The sequence below is a fragment of the Puma concolor genome, chromosome B2, assembly GCF_028749965.1.
Source record: "Puma concolor isolate L17-30 chromosome B2, mPumCon1.1.hap2, whole genome shotgun sequence".
Lineage (NCBI taxonomy): Eukaryota > Metazoa > Chordata > Mammalia > Carnivora > Felidae > Puma > Puma concolor.
The window spans coordinates 6,406,483-6,429,109 of record NC_141671.1 but is presented as its reverse complement, the minus strand read 5'-3'; positions in this window follow the sequence as shown (position 1 = coordinate 6,429,109).

Below are 22,627 nucleotides of genomic sequence, written 5' to 3'. Positions count from 1 at the left end.
AGAGTTGGATGTTTACCCAACTGAGCCACCCAGGTGCCCCGAGGTGTCAGGCTATTCTCCCTTTCCTATCTCTCCTTTCAAAATCACTCTTTTCTCCTTTTACGTAAACCTTTCGGAACAAGTAAGATGATCAATGCTGACAATATCAAGAGATAGTAAAGAGACAGACAAATGGTAACTCTCAAAAATAGCTGATAAATGCAAAATTGTATAGCCACTCTGGAAAATGGCTTGACCATTTCTTAGAACATTAAATGCAAACTTAACATACAACCCGGCAATCCTACTACTATGTATTTATCTTACAGAAATGAAAATCTATGTTCACACAAAAGCGACACAGGACCATTTGTAATAGCTCTGCTTGTAATTGCCCCAAATTAGAAACAACCCAAATGTCCTTGGATATGCACGAATGGATAAACAAATGTGGTATATCCATGCAACTGAAGACTATTCAGCAATGCAAAGGGCTGAATTTATACGGATCTCAAAGACATTATGCTAAATGACAAAAAAAATGTCTCAAAAGGTTCCATAGTATCTGAATGCATTATCATAACATTCTGCAAAAACACATATGTGGTGATAAAGAGCAGACCAGTGTTTGCAAGGGCAAAGGGAGGTGTGGGAAGAGAGCCCGAATACAGGCATCAGGGCGGCACAAAGAAGCTTCTGGGTAGAAGAGGCTGATGCAATTATTCTGTTTCCCTCCTGCTGTGGTTTTTAACTGAATCCATGCCTGTGTTAGAGATTCACAGAGCTATACATGCAGAAAAATAAATGTTTCTGTATTTAAAGCAAAATAAAACAAATGAAACCCTGTGTATCCATTCCTAATCTTGTCATGGGACATTGCTCCAAAATATAAGAGTTCCCTGAGTACCAAAGGACAGTTTAAAACATGAAGAAATGACACTAATGACTATAGAACATAACTGATGCAGGGTATATGTGGCTCATACCGCTTTTCACAAGATTTTAAGAGGATCTTATCCTATTGTTGGCTAATTTACGTTCAAAAAAATTTTGGAATAGACCTACATGTGCTTTTTGATATGTAACAGTTCATGCGATTAAGAGCTACAAGGAACTTTCTTACATTCTCCTCTACGTATTTATATGAACAAAGCTTCTCAGCTCTTTATTATAAAGATGAAAGAAATCCATGTAGGAATAGAACTGCTGCTAAACCCTGACTCAGTCAGAACACTGGTTTTTGTTTGCCGATGTCTTGTGATATCTAGCTGAAAGTTTCTTTATTTCTTTAATCTTGCATATCTATTTTCTTGCTTATTTTCTCAGTCTTTTTGTTCATATAGATTTAAAAGTAAAGAAGATTTAAAAAAAAAAGTAAGGAAGATAAAAAAAAGTATAGGAGGGTCAGAAGCTTTGTGTATGTTCATGGAGATTGGCAGTTTTTTTTGGTCTAATGAGTTGGGTTGGTCTGCCCCCAAAATAGATATGTTGGGAGTCCTGACACCCAGCACCTCACAATGTGAGCTTACTTGGAGATACGCTCTTTATAAAGGCAATAAAATTAAAATGGGGTCATTAGGGCAAGCCCTAATCCGATATGACTATTTTCCTCACAAACAGGGCAGATACAGACACAGAGACATGCGGGGAGAAGACGGCCATCTCTAAGCCGAGGAGGGAGGTCTGGAAGATTCTTCTCTCACAGCCCACAGAAGGAACCAACTCGGCCAACACCTTCAATTCAGACTTCTAGACTCCAGAAATATGAGACACTAAATTTCCGTTGTTTAAGCAACCCAGTTTGTGGGACTTTATTACTGCGGTGTGAGAAAACAGTTCAAGTGGGAAGCCTTGCGTGTCGGTATCTACACTGTTCTGGTCGGTTGGGTTCTACAAAATACCTACAAAACCCTGCTGGGAACTCATGGGCCTGGCTGCAAGCGTTCTGAGAGCTGACTTAGAGAACAATGCTGGATTCTTAACACGGAGTGTGTTCTCCCAGTAAAATTTTAACTAACAACTTAGCCTGGCATTGCCCAGGCCAGAGACTCTGTTACAACTTCAGGATGTGAACCTCCCGCCTGCTGCCAGGAAGGAAGGAAGGCCTTTGGAGCTTCTAACTGTTTCTCATACCGATGTCAACAAATTTCTCTACATTTATCCCCAAATTTACCCCAATTACTAGATACCTGATGCTACAAATTCCTGAGGCTTTTGGGGGTGTGGGGGGCAGGGCTCTGTTGTATAAATAAGGTCATTTCTTGGCTTTCCCTTCAGCCAGCTTAGGATCCAGCCTTTCTAGGGGCTGCGAATTCCATTATCACAAGTGTAATGCTTCCTGGCTTCCAAAATGTTAATGCTGTGGTTCTGTTCCCATTTTCCTTCTCCTGGTGGGTCTGTGCCTTCTTTTAAAATCCATCTTGAATTAGGAGTCTCAAGGTTCATTATTTGTATGACTTCAGCAATATATGATATAAGATACTTGATATCTTTTGGTATATGTTTTGAGTCAGGAGCTATTTTTAGGATGACTACTCAGGCACACGGCCAGAAAAGGCATGTTGTAACTATAACACTTGCTTATGTTGGTCAGAAGACATTAAATCATCTCGGAGCTAGGATCTGTTCTTTTTTAAGCACTAGAGTTTAGCAGGGCTTGCACTTGGGTGTGCTTATTTTACTGTAGCCCAGGTTGAATTGTTGCATTGTAATACATCACAGCCACCTGGAGTTATACCGATGTTATGGGATGATTTATGCTTAATCACTAGCACTAGGTGCAAAGTGAGTCTTGAAATGTGACTTCTCTCTCAGGCTCCATCATTTACAGCTGTGTGCTCATGTTCACCAGCATAACTAAAGTCTCAGTTTCTCCTTCCATAAGATATGTAAGCCCAGAGAAAACACTCTATAATTCTGAATCTTTCATGGAAACAATGGCCACATTTCTTCATGTCCAAGGCATGGAATGGGTGGGTCCTATAGTAATTCTATATTTAACTTACTGAAGATCTGAAAAACTGGGTTTTTTTTGCACATTAGCTGCGCTATTTTCCATTTCTACATTCCTACCATTTTACATTCCATACCAGTTAGTATTTGCCTTATATGCTTACATGCTCTGATATTGGGTGCACTAAGACTTACAATTATTATATCTTCTTGATGAGTTGATCCATTTATCATTATATAATTAAATCTGTTTCTTGGAGACCGTTTTTGGCTTCACATCTATTTTGTCTGACATAAGTACATCTACCTCTGTCTCTTTGGGTTATCATTTGCTTGAAATATTTTTCCATCCCTTCACCCCTAGCCTACGTATGTCCTTAAAGTCAAATTTAGGCTCTTGTAGGTAGCATACCACTGGATCTTGTTTTTTTTTTTTATTATTATTACTATTATTTTTCAGTCAACCATTCTATCTTTTGATTACAGAATTTAATACATTTATATTTACAGTAATTATTGATAGGTAAGGATTTGCTATTGTTATTTTGTGGTTTTCTGACTGTTTTATAGATTTCTTTTCCTTGCTCTCCCTCTTGATGTCTTCCTTTGTGATATAATGGCTTATTGTGGTGGTAAGCTTTGTGGGTCTACTACAGATTTTTCTTTTGAGCACCATGATGCTTCCATAAAATATCTTACACTCAAAACATCCTATTTTAAGCTCATAATGTAATTTTAGTAGCATACAGAAGCTTTGTACCTTTACTTCTCCCTCTCCCCTCACTTTTTAGGTTGTTATTATTACAATTTACATCTTATTTATCTTATATAGCCAATAACAAATTATTATACTTATGGTTATTTTTAATATTTTGTTTTAACTTTTAAACCAGAGTTGTAAGTGATTTATGCACCACCATTACAATATCAGGGAATCTGACTTTTACTATGTATTTCCCTTAACAGTGAGTTTTACACATTTATGTGTTTTTATAATATTAAGTAGCAACTTCTTTCAGCTTGAAGAATGCTCTTTAACAAAATCTTGTAAGTCAAGTCTTATGGTGGTGAACTTTCTTAGCTTATGTTTGTTCAAGATCTTTATGTCTACTTATTTCTGAAGCACAGTTCTGGTCAAGTATAGTATTCTTGGTTGACAGGGTTTTTTTGTTTTTGTTTTTGTTTTTGTTTTTTACAATATTTTAAATACTCCATTCTTCTCTCTCCTGGCCTGCAAAGAGAAATCCACTGCAGTGGAGAAATGCACTGATAGTCTTATGGGGGTTCCCTTGCAAGTGACAAGAGATTCCTGCTGTTTTCAAGTGCCTCACTTTGTCTTTGACTTTGACAATTTAGTTATGTGTTCTGCTGTACTGAATCCTTTTGCTTCATTATGTCTATTCGTTCCCATGGTTTCTTTTACATAATCAAAACCAAAAAAAAAAAAAAAACAAAAAAGAGTTCTCTGCTCAAAATCCTGAATTTTCTTACATATTACCCTGAGTAAAAGCCATGGCTCTTACAACAGCTTATAGGACCATATGTGATCTGACACAGCTTCTTTGACCTCTCTCCCTACCACTTTCTTTGTCCACTAGGCTCCAGACACACTTGCCTCCTTGACTTTCCCTAAATGCTCCAGCCCACTTCCTGTCTCTAGAGGGCTCTTCTTCAGATATCCACATGATTTGCTGCTGTGGTTCCTTCATAACTTAACATGGGTATCACCTTATCATAAAGAACTTTACTGGCCAGTTTATGTCAAATAGCACTCCCTTCACCTTCTGTTTGCTGCTTTATTCTTCTCCATACTACTTATTATTTTAGAGGATATTTGTTTGTCATCCATCACGTCCTTGAGACTAACCAGTTCATGAGAGTAATGCATAAGATATAGATAGATATAGATATAGATATAGATATAGATATAGATATAGATATAGATGGAATTTTATGGATAATTAATATGGAAATAGAATATTTTGGAAAAAAAATGATAGGTTTGGCTTTGATCATATTGAATTAGACTTGAGGATTGTGTATTTTTTTTTCCTAGAGCTCAGAAGACCAGCTGCATACAGATTAGAAGACATTAACACAGGTCACAGTGAAGCCATAAACGTGGGCATAAAGTACATAATTTGTCATTGATAAAACCATTGGCACAAAGTTAAACAATTATCGATGTTGGCACTGACCCTAAGCAGGATGACTCCTCTTGTGGACATTTTCAATTAACTTGGCCATTGAGAGCATAGAGGTTATAGGACCCATAGTCAAGAGCTCTTGGGGTCATTTAGCTTGAACTTCACACAATGCATATATTGTTAAAGTCTAGTATCAGTGACAACACATAGAAATTCAGAATTTCCCCAAATGCTAAACAAGTGCAGTGTTGTTCCACTTTCCAAATAAGAAAAAAAAGAAAACAAAAGAAAAGAGATTTTTTTAAAAAGAAGAATTGGATCCTACATTGAGATTTGGATCTGTGCAATTGTAACAGTAGATTGCTGGGTAGATTCCTTCCTGTTGTCCCAGAATTAGTGAATGATGTCCAAAGATGAACGCAAGAAGGCATGATTACTACTACACTCTAAAAGGACTCAACACTGGAAGGTCCAGGTGGCTCCCTAGGACTCATACACACACAGTCAAAAATAATCTGCATCCTCAGCCATTTTTCCTTCAATATCTTTTAGCAAAAGTTATAAAGTGGGAGGAGACTCAAGGATATACATGGAATGGTGGGTCACCAGCATAGAGAAGTGAGTCCCGAGGTCCTTCTCTCTTTTTCTGTGTGGTAGTAGGATAGGAATATGCTTTTGTCATCTTTTACAGCCAAGTAAGAAGGCTTAAAAGACTGGCATCTCATTTCTGATTGTTCATCCACTTAGGAAGAGACTGTGAGGGGCACCTGGGTGGCTCGGTAGGTTATGCGTTGGATTTGGTTCAGTTCATGATCTCGCAGTTCATGAGTTTGAGCCCTGTGTCAGGCTCTATGCTGACAGCTCAGAGGCTGGAGCCTGCTTCGGATTCTGTGCGTGCGTGTGTGTGTGTGTGTGTGTGTGTGTGTGTGTCTGCCCCTCCCCCACTCATGCTCTGTCTCTCAAAAATAAATAAACATTAAAAAAAAAAAAGAAGAGACTTTGGATTTGCCCTCTGTCCTCTTGAATAGAGGAAAGGCAGAGGGTGAGGATAAATGCTTGAGCAAAGAAAGGAGGACCCAGGAGAATAATAGAATAATCTGCAATCCTACAAGTTTTGAGTAGTCGGGCTGAGAGATTTTCTATGGCTTAGAAAGACATAGAAGAAAGAAGACAGTCTCACACTGTCGTGAACAGTCCTATATTTAGACAAAACCTGGGCAAATAGGGTTTCCCAGAAGTATGTGACTGTGGAATACCTAGCTAGAAAAGGCAGCTAATGTGGTATCAATTAATATCAAAAGTGAAGAGTTTTCCCAAGAGCTCATGACAGAACCAGCCCATGAGATACCAGGAGATTGTTCACAAGCCCCAGGAAATGCTCAAGCTCTGAATATCTGTGACACAGGCCAAAGACATGACCACAGTCTGAATACCTACAAAAGAGGCCCTAAGATATGCCTAGAGGCTACATGCCCGTGTCATGAGCAACCTAAAAAGACAACAGTGGCATTTGCTAATAAAAAGATACTTGATGCTTTTATCCAATCTTCCCCTTTCAGTCCAACAACAGGAAAGAGAGGGACACAGAAAAGAGAAAGAAGAGAAGTAAAGAACAGTCTACTCATCCATCCACCCCCAGTTGTCAGCTAAAATCTGACTGGCAGCAGTGGAAGGGGAAGGGGGAGTGTTAATTGGATATGAAATTAAGAAGTCAAGTAAATAGGACATTTTTAATTCCTGAAAGAGATTGAAAAGCCATGGGAGTTGGTGGAGATCACTTAGGGTCAATAGTGTAGATCTTTCCAGCCATAGTCAAAACCAGTGAGGGGGGAACATTAAAACATTCTGTTTTTGTATCTGGTTATACAGGTTTTACAAATATTGCATTATTGTGGATTGTTTTAAATGTTTATTTTTGAGAGAGCGAGAGAGCATAGGGGAGGGGCGGGGGGGGGCGGGGACAGAGGATCCAAAGCAGTGCTGACAGCAGACAGCCTGATGCGGGGCTCGAACCCACGAACTGTGAGATCACGACCTGAGCCCAAGTCGGATGCTTAACTGACTGAGGCTCAGAACACTGTCGCCCCTCGTGTGGATTTTTAAAAACATTTTTGGGACTCTTCATTCCTTCCCGAGAAACAGTTTCATTTGGTACCATTTTCCTTCAATCTGAAAAACTTTCTTTAAAAGTTCGTGGAGTGCAGATCTTCTAGTAACAAATACCTATAATTTTCTTTTATAGGAAAGTGTCTCTATTTTTGTTTTCATCTAAGGATGATATTCTACTAGCTTCAGGACTCCATTATTTTGAGGATAAATCAGAGATCATTTGAGTCAATGTTTCCCTTTATGCAGTTTTTGTTTTTCTCTGGGTCCTTTCAATATTTTCTATGTTTGTTCTTTAGCGGTAGACTGGGATTGCCTAGGTATATATTTTTTGCATTTATCCAGCTGCAGCTTTGCTGAACTTCTTGAATGTTCAAATTTATGTCTGTCAACTTGCTAGTACCTATCCTACCAATACTCTTCCCTGTTGAGCATTACCCAGTATTGAGTTTTAGATATTTATTTTTGGGGGTATCCTTGAAAGTATCTGTCAGAGCACTGGACCAATAGAAACTATCTGGCCATTTCCTACATAAAGACACCTCACTGATATTTTGCATGCTGTCAATATCGTAGCATAATATGCTACCCCAAGAAACAAATATTCAGAACTCAACACCGGACCATGCTGGATAAGGAAGTATATTGGTATTGGGCCTAATAAAAATTACTTCAAAGCTCTCTTTTCAAAATAATTATAACTATAATAATAACTAACCATTATTAGATACTTTAATCTTTCAGGTAGTGTTCTCAATGCTTTAAATGTATCAATTTATTGAATCAATTAAAAAAAAATCACAACTAGATATATCCTATTGTTGACTCAACTTTAGAGATGAGACCACCAAAGTGTGGAGAGCCCAGGCCCGAGACCACCGGACAGCAGACCAGTCAGGAGTGGTACTCAGGTCGTCTAGCTTCACCTAGGGGGTCTGTATCTAACCATCAGCTTACCTTGCCCTGGCATCTTCTTAGCAGCTGATTTAACATCTAACTTCAGTAAAAGGAAGTTCAGTTCACATGGTTTCCAGCACAGTTTGGCAATGTGAAGGATTTCCCCTCTGAAAACATGAGAACTCTCTAATCCGAGACACGAAGAACTGGGGAAATAGAGGCTCTGTGCATGTGTATATTTTCTTAAAGGAATGAGATAAAGGGCTTGTCAAGAGTTAAAAGGAAAATCAGAGAGGACTTATTTTAGGGATCGCCTCCATCATCATGATCTTACTTTGCACAAACGTTCGTCCACTGATTTACCCCCACCCCAAGCCAAAAGGAGAACTTCTTGAACCTCAAAAGATATTATTTTAAAGGAGCTATTACAGAACAGTGTGTCCCTAGTGTAGAAAGCCAGTGACTGTGATTTTAAAAGTCAAGGTCATTTTAGTGACTGATTTTGAAACCCACGTGGTGGTGAGGGTAAAGGAACACGTAAGTAGAACTCTAACAAAACAGAAACACCATCTTGTGAAATATGTTTTAAAAATAAGAAGTTCAGTCAAGAAGAAAACATAATTATAAGGGCTCTGATTCTGCTTGATATTCAACCATTCCCAACCTGAGACTTAATGGCAAAACAGTTCATAGAGAAAAGGCCTTTATCATTATTAAAAGAATGGAAAACACAAGTCATGTACCTACTCCAATTTCTCCAAAGGTGAATAGCCACTGATGAAAGGTGAATATACACCTTAAATAATAATAAAAAAAATAATAATAGTAATAATAAATGGTAGCCTACTTTGCTCTAGTCTGAAATACTTGGAAATTTATATTCATAGGTATTTGGGAGAGGGCTTATGTTAGAAGCAGAGAGGTAGGAGGGAGCTTCAACATCACTCTATTTGATTTTAGCGATGAGGAAATCTCGACCAAAGTCACACTAAGCATTAATTAATCCACTCAACAAAGATTGGTGAAGCTTCAATTCTGTGACAGACACATAATCATATATGCTAGACTATGAATACATGGAAAAAGTAAAAGATGAACTCATAGAGTAGCACAGAGATGGGCTGAGGATTCAGATCCGTGGGTAATTCAAACCAAGCGCTTTCTCCAGAAGGAAAGTGGCTATGCTAGATGAATAGGTGGTATCATCTGAAGAATGACAAAATTTAATTACATTTGGTTATGAGAAAAAGGGAATTTCAAAACCCAAAGCTTTCCATGGAATTCTGTCTAGTAGGGCTTGATGTGTTTTTACCGTTTCAGTTAAACTGCAGTATCACCTTTTTTTTTTTTTTTCAACATTTTTTATGTTTATTTTTGGGACAGAGAGAGACAGAGCATGAATGGAGGAGGGGCAGAGAGAGAGGGAGACACAGAATCGGAAACAGGCTCCAGGCTCTGAGCCATCAGCCCAGAGCCCGACGCGGGGCTCGAACTCACGGACCGCGAGATCGTGACCTGGCTGAAGTCGGACACTTAACCGACTGCGCCACCCAGGCGCCCCTGCAGTATCACCTTTTGAAAGCAATACAGAGAGTTTTTAGTGAATTTTTCTAAGTTTTTCAAATGTCTTTGATTCAGACAGAGCAGTTATCTCCTCCCATAGAACCACGTCTTATTACTTCCATTAATTCTGGAGGCTTGCATTATTCATTTTCAAAAAACTGTTTTAGGTGCTAAATGATGTATTAACAAGCTGGATAATGGCAGATACTCTCCATATTCTACTGCACAGTAAGAACTAGCCTTTTCTGGGGCACCAGGGTGGCTCAGTCAACTGAGCATCTGACTTGGGCTCAGGCCACGATCTCACAGTTCAGAGGTTCAAGTCCTACATCTGGCTCTGTGCTGACAGCTCAGAGCCTGAAGCCTGCTTCGGATTCTGTGTCTCCCTCTCTTTCTTCCCCTTTCTCTCTCTCTCTCTTGTTCTCTCTCTCTCTCAAAAATAAATAAACATTAAAAAATTTTTAAAAAGAACTAGCCTTTTCTCATACAGCAAGTGAAAGGCACTAATTTGAATTAAATGACCAAATCACAAAAGGCAACAGAGGTTAACTTTGCACCACGTGTTTTCCAACACCATTTGAAACTTAACACAAATTCAGAGGACAAACTTCAACCTGGAAATGTTCCCAAACACTCCATTCCCCAAATATTTGCACAAAATTATTAAAATCAAAATAATCATGGACGCTGAACTTTTTAAACATTTATTTTTAATTTATTTCTTATTTTTTTAAAATGTATTTTATTTTTCATTTGGGGGGGAAGAGCACCAAGAGAGGGAAAGAGAGAATCTTAAGCAGGCTCCACACTCAGTACAGAACCCAACGTGGGGCTCGAACGCACAACTCTGGGATCACGAACTGAGCAGAAATCGAGTTGGTCACTCAACTGACTGAGCCACCCAGGTGCCCTGCTGAACTTCTTTTGTAATGTAAGAGTATTAATTTATATTTTATTAATGTTTGTTCTATGGAACCTAAGATTTTTGTCGTTAGTCAGTTACAGTTTATGGCCATGACCAAGTAAGAGAGCTAACATTTTGCTCCAAGTTGATAGAATGATGATACTACCACAGAGTGAAGTTTTACTATGAAAAGAAGCTACAGAAAGCCACACTGTCCTCTCTATTCTCTGAGGTCATGAATCTGAGTTTCGTTTCCTTCCATCAGTAACTTAAACCATATTTATTTTACCTCTATCTGTAAAATATAGCGCAACACGCTGTGGAGGATAAATTGATGACTCAAATATAAATATTTCCTTCAAGATATTTAAAGATTAATAGCAGAGATATAAAATATGTGTAAATTAAAATGCAAGTGTACTTGGGGCTCCATTACTGTGTAAACAGCAACAAATCAATAGTAACAAGGATGCTCCGAAGCTGCCAAGAGCTATCACTTCCTGAGTACACAATGGGCTCCCTGGGAGCTGATGACAGTTTTCTATCAAGCCAACTATGGGTCAGGGAGAGGGAGTTGTTACCATTTTTTTTAAAAGAGAACCTTTGTAGAGGAATAAATTTGAGAGAGAAGATAATGAAACGTACTTGACCGTAATGCATTCAGGTAAGTACAAGTGTGTCTTACCTTCCGTGCCAAGCACAGGTAGGTCTTGAGGATAACCGTGGGCCACCTCTGGCATGTGTTTAAGAGAAGCCACCAGTGGTCTCCATTGGAAACCCAGCATATGATGTAAGGAGAGCACTCTCTTCACTGACAGTTTCAACCTAAACTGCGTCAATGGTCAAGAGTTATTCTTAGGTCTTGGTTCAGAAATTCCTAGGATTCCTTCCTTGGAAGAAAAAGCCCTGACTGGATAGAAAAAGTATTCTATCTCTTCAATGGTTTTTTCCTCTACTTGGTGGAATTATTCCTTTTGGTGAGGTAGCAACAGGGGATAGATTCTTGACTGAAAAGAATTCCAGGATACCTCGGAGCAAGTCCAATGTGGTCTGCTCTCATTAGCTTCCTTGAGTTTGAGAAGGACCAGCATCTTCACTTCCGCAAAGAAGGAAAAACAACAACAACACACATCTCTTGGCATTACAGAAAATGACCAGGGTAAAGATATAGTCCAAATGTTTCACCAGACTTCTCGGTCTATCATTCTTACTCTAAACATTCCCTTCGGAATCAGGTCTCTGGAAAGCCCTCCAGACCAGATTGGAAACAGAACTAAGAATTCATTAATTACGTTCTCTCTTCTCTGATTCTACAAGCATTCATGAGACAGCATTTCCCTGAGAAGGTGACCTTTCAGTCGACTTTTGAAGAATGTGCAAAAGGCAGCTGGATTTTGTAATGAAGAATTTCTTACAGAAGACAGTCATGTGCAAAGATATGATTAGTTTACAAGATAATCTGATATGTCTTGAACTATAGCAATGTTGTGGGGAGAGAGGGGTGTCAATTAGCATCACCAAGCCATGATTGGTCTTACCTGCTATGTCAGAGGGGGGACTTTCTCCTGGAAGTTACAGACTGATGGAACGATATTAACCAGAAAGGCATGAACAATCTTCCATTTTAGAAAGAATACTTCCAGATAAGCCTGAACAGTACTTGGTGCTCAATGAGTAATTTTTGAATAAATTAATGAACAATGAGAGCTATAATGAATCCAATAAATAGATTTTTTTTTTAAAAAGACAATTCTAGAGGTAACAAAATGATACACTCTTTAAAATAGAAAAACATCAGGGCGCCTGGGTGGCTCAGTCAGTTGAGTGTCTGACTTCACCTCAGGTCATGATCTCATGGTTCCTGGGTTCAAGCCCCACATTGGGTTCTGTGCTGACAGCTCGGAGCCTGGAGCCTGCGTCGGATTCTGTGTCTCCCTCTCTCTCTGCCCCTCCCCTGCTCTCTCTCTCTCAAAAATAAACATTAATAAAAAAATTAAAATAGAAAAATGAAGCTCAGCTTGAAAGTATGCCGTGTGATAAGAGAAAAAAGAAAGAAGGAGATATTGGGCTTCTTGTTTAGGGCTATCCAATGGCCCTCATCCACATGGGCAGGGTTCTATTTTGGATATGCAAATGCTGATGCTCTCTATCTATAATTAGCAGTTATTGAAGCTCCAGGGTGGTAGTGAAACTGTGGGACCTATTTAATTTAGCCTAGATAGCCCTCCTACAACTTCTTGGATGGATGTAAACCATTTAAACCATGTCCTCAAAATTTCTAGCGAAATTGGCATATTGTCCCAGCAAAAACAGCTGCTTTGATTCAAATAGTTCATATAAAAGCAGGAACACAAACTTCGTAATAGCACCAAAAATTTTAAAAAGCCACAACAACCCACAAATGGTAAACAGGATTCTTTGTCTATTTTTAACATTTGTTTTAATATCAAGAGCAACACATTTTTGAAACAAATAATATTCACTTTTTCCTGAGTTGTTTTCAAATGCAAATCTCTAAAAACACTCTGAGGCAAGCCTTTGGAATCTTTCAACTTAATAAACTCCAGCTGCCTTTAAAAAAAAAAAAAAGTGATTTAATCTTACACTATTTGCCTGAAACTCTTCTGATTTTAAATGTAACTGAATTGGTCCAGAGTTATATTACAAAAGAAAAACTGTAAGAGGATTTTGGGAAAGGGAGATGAAATGTTTAAAGTTATTTTTTAGTTCATTTGGAGGACACCCACATAGACCCAAACTGTCACAGCATTGAACTCCCAACAAGTAATCTCACAAGATATTTGCAAACCTGAAAAAGAAATCCCTACTGTAACCCATTTTGAGTTTTAGAAGAGATGAGAAAGGAATAGGTTTAGTTATCTATCAAACTATTTTTCTTGAACATCTTACCTGGAGATATCAAATGTTGTATTCCTATATTCTACGTGGCAAGGCTTTACCTGTTGGAGTATAGAAGATGCTGATATCAAGAAACACTTGGTTAGACAGAAGTCTATGATCCACTGATAGATGACCAGGGCCTTCCATCATCTTACCGGAATACTGTTTTAATATTTTGCACTCTTGAATAACTTTAATTTGAAATAACTGTAGAATTACACAAAACTTGCAAAAATAACTTAGTACAAGAAGATCCTGTATAGCCCATAACCTGTTTCACCTGATGTTAGCATCTTATATAACCACAGTACAATTATCAAGAAAAGGAAATTAACATTAATCCAACATTCACTAAATGACAAGTCTTATTCAAATTTCACTAAATTCTCCACTAAATCTTTTTACTGTTCTAGTATCTTATATTGCATTTAGTAATAAATGCCAGTAAAATATACAGACATTTTGTATCCCTTGATATGATGCACTACAAAAGACACAATATCATTTTTGCATTTTTGGACAAAAATGCATAAAATCAAACCAATCATAAGAAAATATATCTAACCCAAACTGAGGAACATTTGAAAAAATAACCTAGTGCTCTTCAAAAGCCCTAAGGTCATGAAATACTGAGAAGTTGTGCTAAACTAAATTGAGAAAGAGAAGGCATCCTTAGCATAACAAAACCACTGGAGAGGGATGCAGGGTGGGGGCTCCTTGCAAGATCACACTGAGGTTTATAAGAAGTTGGAAGAATCAGTGATCAGCAAGGGTTCCATCTCTTATAGAACCCAGAGAGGGTGCTGGGGACAGAAGGCTTAGGCCTCCTAAAATCCATTTCCTGTCCAGAGCTGCCGACACAACCATGTCAGTTGAGTGTATGTGTGGATTGAAGGAGACAGAGCCCATGGGTTGCAATTGTGTGTGGAAGAAAATATAATGGCCACGGCTACCACTAATTCTTGTGCTGGAAGTCTTAAGTGGAAAAGGAATGCATGAGCAGTGAGTCTCAGGATCCGATATTCTGTTTGTTCAAAATGATGTAAATTAGATGCACTGGGTCTGGGCAGAATAAAAGTCAAAAACAGAGAGGTTGGGGAAGAAAAGGCAGAATGCACAGGAACCAGAGGTCTGGGTAGGAAGAGTCTAAGATACCAGAGAAAACTGCATTGGCATGCATATAGTTCTATTGAAGATATGTGTGCCCCCCTGTCTCTCGTGTTCCCTAGTAAAGAATCACCCTACAGGCGCCTATGTAGCTCAGTCGGTTCAGCATCCCACTCTTGGTTTCAGCTCAGGTCGGGATCCCAGGGTGCTGGGATCCAGCCTGCATCGGGTTCTGTGCTGAGTATGAAGCCTGCTTGAGATTCTCTCTCTCTCTCTCTCTCTCTCTCTCTCTCTCTCTCTCTCTCTCTCTCCCCACTTCCCTTTCTCCCTCATCTGTGCTCTCCAGAATAGAATACAATAGAATAGAATAGAACAGAACAGAATAGAATAGAATAGAATAGAACAAAACAGAATAGAATAGAATAGAATAGAATAGAATAGAATAGAATAGAACAGAATAGAATAGAACAGAATAAAAAATAAGGATCACCCAGGATCCTTCCTAAATCTGCATTTTTCTTGACACCATCTTCAGAACAAACTTTGAGATGGACTGACGTAAAACTAAAGACTTAGGGGTAGATTTGGGGGCAGGTCTTAAAAATCTCAGGTTATTTTAGACACAATTTTGCATGTGGCAGATTGCCCAGAGTTTGATTTAGAGCATCCCTAGATTTCCAGTGAACCAAAATACAAAGGAAAAGTCATGTGAATAATCCCTTGATTGGAAAAGGAACACGAGGTGTTAGAATAACTCCTGTGTTTTTGTCGGTAACAGTAAACAAGTCACAATGTGACCACAACCATGCACCAATGGCCGTGTCACCTAACTCTCATAAAAGCCTCTAAGTTATGACTACCTGCACTGCAGATGGAAAGACTGAGGCCACAAGAGGTTCAGTTCGCTCCTGAATGATAAAGCTAATACGAGGTCAAGCCAGAATTAGCATCCAGGTCTATAAGATTCCTAGGCCACGGACTTTTAAATTATGTTAAGCTATTCATTGCAACCTAATATTTTACTGCAAATCTACTTAATTTTTTAAAAACCCACTTAATACTTTCTTAGTAATTCTGGTAAATTGGGAGAAATTGTCTATTTGCCTGGTAGCTGTGAATAAAACAAATGTATTTCAGCAGTCAGTCTGGAAGGAAATTAACCAGTTTTCATTAATATACATTTCCCAGCTTCCTCATCTGAAATGATGATAAAATCTTTTGCTACCCCAATTTTTCTGCTGGACAATGATGTGACTACTTGAGATTGGCTACTAATCTGCTTGGGGTCAGGCTGATAATAGCCAGAGTTGCTGAAGCTCTAGGCATTTTTTTTTTTTTTTTTTTGCCTGGAAGTATTGTGTTCCTGAATTCAAATATATCATCTTACTGCATCATGATAAAGTTTTATTTATAGCAAGTTGCCTTAAAATTAACACTATAATATAAAAATAATCTAAATTTGGAAAAGAAAAAGAAAATGGTAGATACAAGGAAAAAGAAAAACTAGGATAAGAGATTTACAATCATTTCTTATTCTTAAAACAAACCAGTATTTATTTACTTATTCTAATACAGCGCTAGATCCATGAGTACCTTTTTATAAGTAATAAGCTTATTTTTTAAGAGTAGTTTTAGGTTCACAGCAAAATTGAGCAGAGGCATAGATATTTCTCATGTATCTCCTTCCCCCACACATGCACAATGTCCCCAAATATCAACATCCTGCACCAGAATGGTACATCCATCAGTGAGCCTACATTAATGCATCATTATCACCCAAAGCCCATAGTTTTCTTAGGGCTCACTCTTCACACTTCACATTGCACATTTTTTAATTTACTCTCTCACTCCATGAGTTTGAACAAATGTATAATGGCATGTATCCGCCACTGTAGAAAAGTACAGAGTAGTCTCACTGTCCTAAAAGCCCTCTGTGCTATAGCGATTCTTCTCTTCCCCCGTTTACTCCACTAAGAATCACTAATCTTTTTCCCGTCTCCATAGGTTTGCCTTTTCCCGAACATCAACTAGTGAGGGTCATGCAGTGTGTAGCCTTTTCATATCAGCTTCTTTCACTCGGTAAGATGCATTTCACGTTTCTTCCACGTCTTCTCAAGGCTTGATCACTCATTCCTTTTTAGCACGGAATCCTATATCCCATTGCCTGGATGTACCACAGTTTGTTTATCCACTTACCTACTGAAAGGCATGGTGGTTGCCTCCAAGTTTTGGCAATTACAAATAAAGCCGCTTTAAACATCTCTGCACAGGATTTTGTACAGACGTAAATTTTCAATTCGTTTGGGCAAATACCAAGGAGGGCTATTCCTAGATCATATTGCTAAGAGTGTGTTTGGTTTTGTAAGAAGTTGCTAAACTGTCTTCCAAAGCGGCTGTACCACCCATGATCATATTTTCAAAGATCCAAAAGCTCTCTATGAAAATTATTTTCCCATTCTTAAGATAATTGAAAAATGCACTATAAGTTTGCAGGTGGCTTCATTTAAAACCTGTGAGTTTACAACATACAAACACCCACTCCACTCAAAACCAACCGGATCAGAATCTCTGAAGCGTGACATCTGGGCACTGAAATATATTGTAGAAATTACCTAATTCTACTAGGTGCATGGGTGTGAGAATATTTGACGTTGATTATCTGGGCGACCCCCTAAAAATCCCGCACCATCACGTGGGTTCAGTGCTGCTGTCGCACTTGTACCTGTATTTATGACAAACCATCTAGTAACATGATGATATTTCACTTTTCATGGGTTGGTAAGTACAACTGGGTGTCATCAGGCTGCTGTGTTCTATTATCAAAATGACATTTGTACAAGGGCAGCTATTTACTCCTGTGGAATTACTTCTCCGGTTGTGGAAACAGCCTTCTTTGTGCTGGTCGTTCACAACTAAAACATATTCTCACAGAAACAACACTGTGGCTTAACAGACAACACGTGGGGGGAAAAATTAGACTTGGAATCAAAAGAACAGCAGGAAGGGCATATATTGTTCATTAATTGTTTCTGGCATCTGAGAAAGGAACAGAGGAAGACTGAATATGAAAACGAAGAAAATTTGGCAAGGGAAACTAAATGACCTTTGAACGTGTTGCATCGAAAGCATCCCACGGTATATGTAAGCGGTAGAATTGAACCCTTGACCATCACATGGTCTTGCCGACACCTCCCTCTAAAAGATGCTGTTTGCTCGCAGCTGGTACTATCTAATCTGAATATGCTAATGCGTCATAATCTGCTAGCCGTAAGCGCGACAGGGCTACAATGAAGACAGCAGCTGGGATATGAAAGCGGGTTCTGTCCTGATACAGTGGAGTTCTCCGATGACTGCCTTTAACTGGACAACTCCCCGGTGGCCTTGACAAGCCTTCCTTAGGCTGCTTCCCCTCGTCTAGAGCACTCCCAGTCAACTTTCCTTCTGCCCATCCTCTACCAAGGCTCAGACTTCATTCAGAATTCCTGTTTCTTCCCCCATTCTTTCTCATCTGGTGTTTCTCTTAATAGAATTCCCACATGTTCCTCTTGGCCTGCGCTTCTCAGGGGACCCAGGCTAACATATGGATCACCCAAACATTATAAGCTTTGTGGCTGAAAACGAGATTTCTTTAGCAAGCGTCATTTATCATATTGAATTTATGATCATTTTAGTATTGAGTTGTTGATTTTCTTTGTTTATATGTAACATTTTAAAAAACCATCCATGTCACTACTAAGAATAACGAAGACTTATTTTTCCTTTAAAACTGGTGTGTATGTCATTCGACTCTGCAAAGCTTCCTTAAATAAACACGAACTTGCTACAATTCTCTGTAACTGAGGGGGTGGACGCAGTCATTTCCAGAAGGTCGGTTTTATCACACTGACTCCAAGTCAATCGTTTTTCACTTCAGCTCCCTGACCTCCAGAGGATAAGCCAGGCTCCATGCTGAATTCCCTCTCCAAACACAGTTCCCACTTGGGCATGCCCACTCCTGCTATGAATCTAAACCGCCGTCAACTGCTAATGTGTGTTTTACTAAATGAATCAACTCCACCCAGCCTTGCTCATTTACCACAACCCAGTTTTTAAACACTGCTCAGATTCCTGCTTCAACCATTTGTGCCCATGTTGGCTGGCTTCTCCAACAATTTAGGAAAAGTCTAGAGGCCAATAAACAAGTAAACTTGGACAGCCACAAACCACACTGCCCCAAGTCTAAACTACTGAGTTTGCTTATTTAGTATACCTCAAGCTGGGGCAAATCCATTGCCAGGCTTAGCTGGAGGCCAATGAACCTCTTGAGAACGCCTGGCATGCACCACTTAACGTCTGTTAAAAAAAAACAAAAAAACACAGTCTCGCCTATTCAGGGATCCTGCCGTGAACGTAAAGCAATGATTCCTTTATTGCTCCATAGCGTTATTATCATTTGCTACCATACTTAAAAGTTCTTCACTACCTTTGGGATCTAACCCACTTTTCATTTTCTAGGACAACTGGAGGTAGGGAGATGAAAAGGAGGAAGCATTCAAGATTTTGGGCATTGCCACCCTTGTTGCTTTTAAAGCGAGGTTTCCGACAAATAAGGGAACAGAAGCAGGAATGCAGGCACAGCACGGTCTTCTCCATCACTGGGTAACTGAGCGGTGTGGCATGTGCTATGAGGGGAGGAGGCTCTGTCAACCTTTACATGCTAGAGAATCACCTGGAGAGCAAGAGGGCGAAATCTGGCATAACTGTGCAGTATTACAGGCAGGCAGACTGGCATGGACTTCACCCACATCCCAGACCAATTGAACGAGACTCTCTGGGGGCAATACCTAAGAAGCATCAGTCACTCCAGGCGGCTCCAATTTCCATCATATTGAAGAGCCGTTACTCTAGGCCCAAAACATTAGCTCTCAAACTTTATCATGCACCAGCATCATCTAGATCCTTGCCAATACAAAGATCGCTGGGCTTTACCCCCAGTTTCTGATTATATAGTCTAGGTAGAGAATTTGCATTCCCACAAGTGCCCAGGATATGTTGATACGGCTGCTGGCCCAGGGACTCTGAGACCCAATACTCTAGGAAACTCCAGGCTTTCCAGAAGGGCCACCTAAGCACACTTCTGCTTACATTTTATTGGCAATGACCATGTCACCTGAACATCACCAGCCACCAGAACCAGCATATCGAATATTTTCACTGAGCATAGTACTGCTCCAAACAAAGTCAGTGCCTTAAGATAAGGGGGAAAAAAAAAGAAAGAAAGAAAGAATAGCTATCTGGCAGGTCAGTTCTTCCTACAGATTTTAATGTCATGTGAATTTTAGCGTCATGAAGATGATATTATTTTTGTGGCACACCAGAGTAAACTACATAGTTTTGGAGCCTGGATGGCAGCCAGCATCTGCTGGGGCAGGGACGCCAGCCACCCAGGCTCTGTCCGTCACTGAGGGGATCTGAGCTCTGTCCACGCAGATGATGAAGTCCTGTCCTGACAGCCAGCAGCGTCTGCTATAGAAATATGCCAAAGTAAATTCCTGGTACCTAATTTGTCTGAGGGCTGCATTCTTCAAAGGGAAGAAAAGATTCATACACAGCACTTTAAGCAAATGTCAATTTACATGGGAGCAGGTAAGATAGAGAGGTAAACTCCTAGCAGCCAGACTGCCTCTTCCCTTGGCAGCCTTCATTCAGAGGGGCATCAGGGAACTGTCTATACCACCAGGGGGACAGAGGAGATCCAGCTTCAATCATTCTTCCTCAAATACTACTCCCTTCAGAATTTTTCTTTCCGGTGAAGAGATCTTGCCCAACTCCCGGCTCACACTGTGTCACTTGGGAGTTTTAGAATCATTGCCGGAGATTGGCTGAGTGACTGGGGAGCACGTACCCGCACAAAGTGTGCCAATACCCCCAATTCTGCCCTTGTCTTCTGCACACTGTGTCCATTTGCAATGATTGCAAACCCTTCCCATTTTTGTAATGGTTGAATCTGAAAGGGAAGCAGGCCCCTGAAATGCCTTAGTGCCGAGCAATTTTAAAAGATTTGAAAGCTTTTTCCTTCAAGCCACAAAACGTCCTGAAAGCTTATGATCACTTGACTGTATTCCCTCCCACACGGATCTGACCAAGCCCCTATTCCATCAGCCCCCATACGCCCTGAAAAATATCCGTATTTAATCATTAAGATGTTCCTACTGCTTCAAACAACTCTATCACTCCTATAAAAGCTAAAATTATTTTCACTTGACAGGGTTCGGGCTTGTGATTTCCTTTGCCAAAGGAATAGGGCCCATCAGTAAAAATTGCATGAAAGTAAAGGTTTGCATCCAAAATGTCTTATTGTATATAAATAAAATGCAAGAACCTCCAATGTATATTGGTCTCCCCTGTTTAAAAAGAGAGAGAGAGAGAGAGAGAGAGCTATAGCAGTTGTTACAATCTTGAGGACATTACTGCTGTCACTCTCCAGGTGAAGTAGAAGGCTCATTGCTGGAACAGGCACAGAGCCATATACTCAGCCTTGGGTCTGTGACCACCCTGCAACTTCCAAGGCCTACCGTAGGGTGAAATGCTACATCTTTGTTTCTCTGTCTGCTTAAACCTTTGCTCAGAATCAGCTACCTTGTTTCAGACTGCCATCCACTGAGAAGCCTCCTGCAACTGCTCTGGGCTTTTATAGGGTAGTAGGGGCTTTCTAGTAAATGTCATAGTGATCAAGGATTAGCAAATTCTGCATTAGATGGGATTGTTAGATTCTATGACCACACAGAGTTCTTATGTCTACCTTCTCCAAGCATTAATGTTCAGAGTGAAAATTATTTAAAGTATGTTCATATCACCATTCCCTTCCTAACGTCATAAAAGTGAAGTTGCAATGTTTTGTTGTTCACGAATCAGCCTAATTCCTTTCATACACATTGACATATTGGGTCTTTTATTTAATCATTGATAAAGAAAACATCACACTGCCTCAATTAGAATTGGTTGGAGTTAATTCCTCAATAGCCACTCAGCAAGTATTTACTGAGTATCAGCTACACGTAGGCTCTGTGCTATTTGTAGGGGATGCATCAGCGAGCAAAACAGTCATAGTTCCACACTCACCAAGCTCACATATATCGAATAAATTGACTTATAAAGTGCATTTTTAATCATCTATGCTTCTTAACTGGGCTCTTGCCATCATAAAATGAGTTAGTTTTGGATAGTTTTCTCACTGTGGTGGGGAAAAGTAAGCAACTGAAAAGGATCTTCCTTCAGCCTCTGGAATATATGCTTCTCTACTGAGTCTCTTTTACTTTGGTCTCAGTACCTTCCTTCTCTTTTTGTCCTTGGCCCCCAATCCACAAAGGAAGTTAGTAAATCATTTATTTGTGTCTATCTCCCTCCTAGATGAGGAGCTCCATTCTTGAGCACAGAGAAATGACCATTCATGCATGGTTCTTGCCCCTCCCTGACATTCCTCCCCTCCAATACAGCAAATACAGGAGCGGCCATTGCTGCGATAACTCTTATTGGATGAATGGATGGATGGATGGATGGATGGGTGGATGGATGGGGGGTGTGCAGACACCCAGCTGTGCCCAGGGAGAGTGTCTGTGCAGCTGTTACATTATTGAAGGAGCTACCACAATTTAGTCCACGTGGCTTCCTCAGAAGTACAGACTTATTTCTTCAGGGTTTGAAGGACTCTGTGAAAGCAGAGTACTCGGGCCCCATGCCACATCACAGGGAAGGGAGATCAACTTTTGCCATGAAGAAAAACTTCAAAGAATCTGGAAGGCATCTCAGAGAATAGCCAGTTCAATCCCATTATTCACAGATAAGAAAAGGAGCCATGAAAGAGGAAATGTTCTACCTGAGGTTATACTGCGGATAAGACACCAAGCAAGGATTAGAACCAAGCAGTCTCTACCTCCAGCCGAGGGCTCTTCTCAGTGCACAGTACGGACCCCTCTTGTAAACAAGATAAAATGAGGCACAACCAAGAATATCTTCAACAACGCAGCATAAACACAAAGGGACAGATGGTTCGCCAGGCCTCCTGGATGCCAGCCAAAGGTCTGGGCAGAAG